We start from the raw sequence: 6,473 nt of genomic DNA, 5'->3' as shown, positions 1-6,473 counted from the left end.
CTCCTCAAGGGGGGGTACTGTTGTGAATTCTGTGGCAGAGCTCCCTCCTGTGGTCACAAGTGGTACTTCGGCTGATTCTCTCTGTGAGCTTCCGTTGGTGGAGGGGAGTGGTACTGCGGCTTCTGAGTTTCCTCCCTCAGGTGATGTGGTGAGGTCGTTAGGTGCTGCTCTACTTAACTCCACCTAGTGCTTTGATCCTGGCTTCCTGTCAATGTTCCAGTATTGGACTTGTTTTCCTCCTGGATCGTTCCTGTGGCCTGCTGCTCTGCATAGCTAAGTTTTCCTTTGCTATTTTGTTTGCTTTTCTTCTGTCCAGCTTATCTATTTGTTTGCTGGAAGCTCTGGGACGCAGAGGGTGCACCTCCGTGCCGTTAGTTCGGTACGGAGGGTCTTTTTGCCCCCTTTGCGTGGTTTTTAGGGTTTTGTGTTGACCGCAAAGTTACCTTTCCTATCCTCGCTCTGTTCAGAAAGTCGGGCCTTACTTTGCTAAATCTATTTCATCTCTACGTTTGTCTTTTCATCTTAACTCACAGTCATTATATGTGGGGGGCTGTCTTTTCCTTTGGGGTTTTTCTCTGAGGCAAGGTAGGCTTATTTTCTATCTTCAGGCTAGCTAGTTTCTCAGGCTGTGCCGAGTTGCATAGGTAGCGTTAGGCGCAATCCACGGCTGCCTCTAGTGTTGTTGGAGAGGATTAGGGATTGCGGTCAACAGAGTTCCCACGTCTCAGAGCTCGTTCTATGTTTTTGGATTATTGTCAGATCACTGTATGTGCTCTGACCTCTATGTTCACTGTGGTACTGAATTGCCTAATCATAACACTCGGGTATATACGGTAACTTTTCTTAATGACCAAATACTTATTTTCCACCATAATTTGCAAAGTAAATCTTGCCAAATCAGACAAGGTGATTTTCTGGATTTGTCTTCTCATTTTTGCTATCATAGTTGTGGTCTACCTATGATGTTAATTAGATGCCTTTTCAGGTGAGCGAGAGCTTTGGGGATTAGGTGTAGATGGTGAGTATGAACTACAGTGGGGCAAAAAAGTATTTAGTCAGTCAGCAATAGTGCAAGTTCCACCACTTAAAAAGATGAGAGGCGTCTGTAATTTACATCATAGGTAGACCTCAACTATGGGAGACAAACTGAGAAAAAAAAATCCAGAAAATCACATTGTCTGTTTTTTTAACATTTTATTTGCATATTATGGTGGAAAATAAGTATTTTGTCAGAAACAAAATTTCATCTCAATACTTTGTAATATATCCTTTGTTGGCAATGACAGAGGTCAAAAGTTTTCTGTAAGTCTTCACAAGGTTGCCACACACTTTTGTTGGTATGTTGGCCCATTCCTCCATGCAGATCTCCTCTAGAGCAGTTATGTTTTTGGCTTTTCGCTTGGCAACATGGACTTTCAACTCCCTCCAAAGGTTTTCTATAGGGTTGAGATCTGGAGACTGGCTAGGCCACTCCAGGACCTTGAAATGCTTCTTACGAAGCCACTCCTTCGTTGCCCTGGCGGTGTGCTTTGGATCATTATCATGTTGAAAGACCCAGCCACGTTTCATCTTCAATGCCCTTGCTGATGGAAGGAGGTTTGCACTCTAAATCTCACGATACATGGCCCCATTCATTCTTTCATGTACCCGGATCAGTCGTCCTGGCCCCTTTGCAGAGAAACAGCCCCAAAGCATGATGTTTCCACCACCATGCTTTACAGTAGGTATGGTGTTTGATGGATGCAACTCAGTATTCTTTTTCCTCCAAACACGACAAGTTGTGTTTCTACCAAACAGTTCCAGTTTGGTTTCATCAGACCATAGGACATTCTCCCAAAACTCCTCTGAATCATCCAAATGCTCTCTAGCAAACTTCAGACGGGCCCGGACATGTACTGGCTTAAGCAGTGGGACACGTCTGGCACTGCCGGATCTGAGTCCATGGTGGCGTAGTGTGTTACTTATGGTAGGCCTTGTTACATTGGTCCCAGCTCTCTGCAGTTCATTCACTAGGTCCCCCCGCGTGGTTCTGGGATTTTTGCTCACCGTTCTTGTGATCATTCTGACCCCACACGGTGGGATTTTGCGTGGAGCCCCAGATCAAGGGAGATTATCAGTGGTCTTGTATGTCTTCCATTTTCTAATTATTGCTCCCACTGTTGATTTCTTCACTCCAAGCTGGTTGGCTATTGCAGATTCAGTCTTCCCAGCCTGGTGCAGGGCTACAATTTTGTTTCTGGTGTCCTTTGACAGCTCTTTGGTCTTCACCATAGTGGAGTTTGGAGTCAGACTGTTTGAGGGTGTGCACAGGTGTCTTTTTATACTGATAACAAGTTTAAACAGGTGCCATTACTACAGGTAATGAGTGGGGGAAAGAGGAGACTCTTAAAGAAGAAGTTACAGGTCTGTGAGAGCCAGAAATCTTGATTGTTTGTTTCTGACCAAATACTTATTTTCCACCATAATATGCAAATAAAATGTTAAAAAAACAGACAATGTGATTTTCTGGATTTTTTTTTCTCAGTTTGTCTCCCATAGTTGAGGTCTACCTATGATGTAAATTACAGACGCCTCTCATCTTTTTAAGTGGTGGAACTTGCACTATTGCTGACTGACTAAATACTTTTTTGCCCCACTGTATGTACAAATAAACGGTTTTTCCAAAATCTTGTGTTAGGCAATAATTATATAGAATGTACATATCACACTTATTTTCAATTTAAACTGAAATTTTCATTATCTGCAAGATATACTTCATGAAAAACTGTGAGATTTCTCCATTAAACGTGGCATATTCACCACTTCCAGAGTGTCCTTGCATAGAATATCACCATAATCCATATGGTCCAAATAAAACTTTTTCAGTGTCCATATATCGAGCGTTCAGAGAAGCACTTATCCCATCACACAAGTAAACTAATCTTTTATCTAAAAGTAGGTTTCTTCTTTCATAATACACTTTTCTTTTTTTTATTTGTATATTATACTTGACTTACAGTATTGTAGAAGTAGAGAGATTCTGATCTTGGGTTTTAGTGTATCAGGTAGCAGAGGTATTTTTAAAGTCCAGTGGCACTGTCCAGCATTTTATAGGGCTGTCTTCTTTCAGAAAATTCCGCTTCACATTTTCTTAAAAAAAAAAAATCAAACCTCAGTTTACTCACCGTCATTGAATAAACCGCTGAATGTCCGCCACTTCTCCCGTTGTCTAATGTTGGCTGCAGCGCTGACATTATGTCGGCAGCTCGGAAGCCAATCACTGAGCTCAGTGGCTGTTAGTGGGATGTTCGTTTTGAAACTTAATCCAAAAAATATAGTATATAAGTTCCATAATATTTCATTGTGTGGAATTAAAGCTTTATTTATTATACAGAATATGCTAATTGCAAATCCCTTTTAAGGGATACTTGCCATAACAAACAAGTTGTATCAGTAGTAGAAATGGGCGAACCGAAATAGTAAAGTTTGGTGCCCATACCAAACACCCAGTATTAAGGCACGGACCCGAACACGGACTTCTCCAGGAAGTCAGTGTTACTGTTCGGTTCTGCACCGTGAACATTGGGTATTTCTCATGCTGTCATGTGCATGACAACGAGAGAAACACCAGCGGCTCTGATTATTACTGCCAGTCAGAGAGCTGCAGTTCCAGAATTTTCTCACGGTGCTCGTGATGATCTCACTGAGGTCACCACAGTTCATCGTCTCGGTTCACAGTGAAGTGCCGCTGGGAATGCAGCCTCAGTGTCCTGCGGTAACCTCGATGATATCACCACTAGTCATTGAAGCTGCGCTCACAGCTCCTCATTCTCTTATAGTTTTCAGTCTGGATGGTCGCATCATGCCACTGTTCAGTTTGTAAACCACATATCGCAGAGATGGATAAGGCGTGGGATATCTTCACCTAAGACAGGTGAGGAATATGGTTGTTTATTATTTAGTGTTTTTTTTACAGGGGACAATGGCTTCAATGGAATGGGCATAAGGTGAGTATTACTGTGCTTTTTTATTTTTATTTAAAATAAAGGAGTCAGTATCTTTCTTTCCACTGAAGGATTTTACTCTGGCTGTGTCTTTTTTACAATTAAACTATGGGTTTAGTAATGGATATATAGATGCCTCTGCATGTCTATCATGTCAGATTGATATCAGCAGCCATAAAACAGCTGACATAAATCCCACAAATATTACCTCACTTTCCACCGCACCAGGGCAAGTGGAAAGAGCCTGGCAAAGCACATGAATTGGTGCATCTAATAGATGAATCTTTTGGGGGGCAGCTGCAAGGTGCTATTTTTAAGCTGGGTGGGCCAGTATCTATGGCCCCTTACCACCCAGAGAACACCAGCCCCTAGCTGTCTGCTTTTGCTTGGCTGATTGTCAAAAAAGGAGGAAGCCCAATGCTGTTTTTTTTTTAAAATAATTTATTTAAATAAATTTAAAAAATGGCGTGAGGACCCTTCTAATCTTGATAGCCAGCCATGATAAAGCTGACAGTTGAGGGTTGCAGCCCGCAGCTGTCAGTTTTGTCTGTGCTGGATATCAAAGAAGAAGAGAATACTCCCATCAGTGGCACCTGCTCTTGCTGTTATCACCAACAACAGGCATAGGCTGATAGGAGTAGTACTTTCTCATCAGCCAATGCCTGTGACCAATAGTAAACTTTTTACTGTCACTGCTGCTGTCATCTGAAAGCATGGGAGCAGCAGCTCTCTGACCGGTGGTAATAATCTTACCACTGATTTGAGCCTGTGTTTGCCATGCTGTCATGCAGATGGCTGCTTGGCAAATAACGGATGTTCGGGCCCCCCTATTCATCTGAATGGAGTCCGGGTCCAGATTCGGGGTCGCCCATCACTAACCATTAGTTACCCGTATACTACATAAGACTACTAATAAAGTCAACAATTGTTGAGAAAAATTATTATTACATTTTACTGTTATTTTCATGTAATAAACTATTTAATGTTTAGCCAACATTTTCTATGTCTTTTGTAAAGAACTGTTTTGGTTTTTTTTCTCCCCATAGTACTCGAGCCATTCATCAGCACTTCTCATTTGCATTCAGTCCAGGGTTGCAATTTTCCAACTAATTCCCATGAGCATTACAGGCTGCAGAGTAAAATTGATATTGATGATCTCCAATTTGCAGTTTTATTTTTAATAAAAATATAATCTGGCACAAAATCTGTCTTGAAACAAGTTTTCCTAGACACCTCTGATCTGCCCTGTGGAAAGGAGAAAAATAACTTTGATATTCCCCTAGCTCTTCTACACCATGAACATTATACCTGAGGACTTTAGTGTTAATATTTAATACTGTAAGCTATGAATGTATGTTGGAATAAATATATTCATTTTAACTTTATGTATACATTAGAAAACTTTGGCTGAATATTCAAGTCTTGAAAAGGGTATTATTAGTGCATCGTTAAACATTTAGCCTGATTGTGCACATCGTAGTTTCCTGTCCTATTTCTCATTCACCTTTGTATTAAAAAAAAGTAAAATAAAAATAGAAAAAAAAACACATTGCAATTTCATTATTATGTTAAATTTTAATATTCGTCAAATTGCGTATGCTCATTCTCCGATTCAAATTCACGCAAATTTGCTGGAAAAAAAAAATTTCATTGCCAGCTGTGTCATTTATTTTTACAGAGAAAAGGAAGAAATACAATAGAAATCACAATAGTCACATAAAATGTTCATCACATTATTGCTTAAAGGGTTGTTCTCAACATGGTGCTTTGGGAGCGCACCGCTCTGCTGCCTCCCAGTTTCCTGCTTGCTGGGAGGGGGAGCAGTGTGCTCCTGATGATTAACAGATCACACCTGCGCCGTGGATAATCCCCTGGTGTAAACTGTGCTCTCCCCAATGCTGCGATCAGAGGCATCTTTGCCTCTATAACATTGAAGGCGCTTAGGGGCACAGAAGATGTCTGCATCCCGCAATCCCTCCAGCTTGAGAGCACCTCTTACAAGCTTTAAAGCACAGAGACTGGCCTCCGCTGATATTGTGCAGAGGTGAGCCGCAACAAGCTCTACGCTATACCATGAAAAATCTTTCTATTCTTGAGAACTTAGAATTTTTTTTATTGGAGGGGGATTGCAAAGTGGCTTTTTTTTTTACTTTGGATGTGAACCATTTATGATATTGAGAAAAAAAACTCTCACCCATTTAGTAACCAGTCCTGAATGAGGCAGTTTTTATTTAAGTAATTCATTTTATTTGTGGTTGTTTTTTTTTCATTTTTTGCCTCTCCTTTTTGAACCAGTCATATTTTTAGTTTTTTTTTTTTTCATTGATGTGACCTTGTTTTTTGTTTAGCATTGATATGGGGTGCATGCAAATTACTGTGTAAATTATCTACATTTTTGGAGGGACTGTAGAAAGAAGCTATTTTCGGTTTATTTTTGTACTATTTACGGTATGTTTACACCAAATAACCCATTAAATTACTCCTCCAGGT

Source organism: Ranitomeya imitator, unplaced genomic scaffold (genome assembly GCF_032444005.1).
Source record: "Ranitomeya imitator isolate aRanImi1 unplaced genomic scaffold, aRanImi1.pri SCAFFOLD_26, whole genome shotgun sequence".
Taxonomy (NCBI): domain Eukaryota; kingdom Metazoa; phylum Chordata; class Amphibia; order Anura; family Dendrobatidae; genus Ranitomeya; species Ranitomeya imitator.
This window is presented reverse-complemented; position numbering follows the sequence as displayed.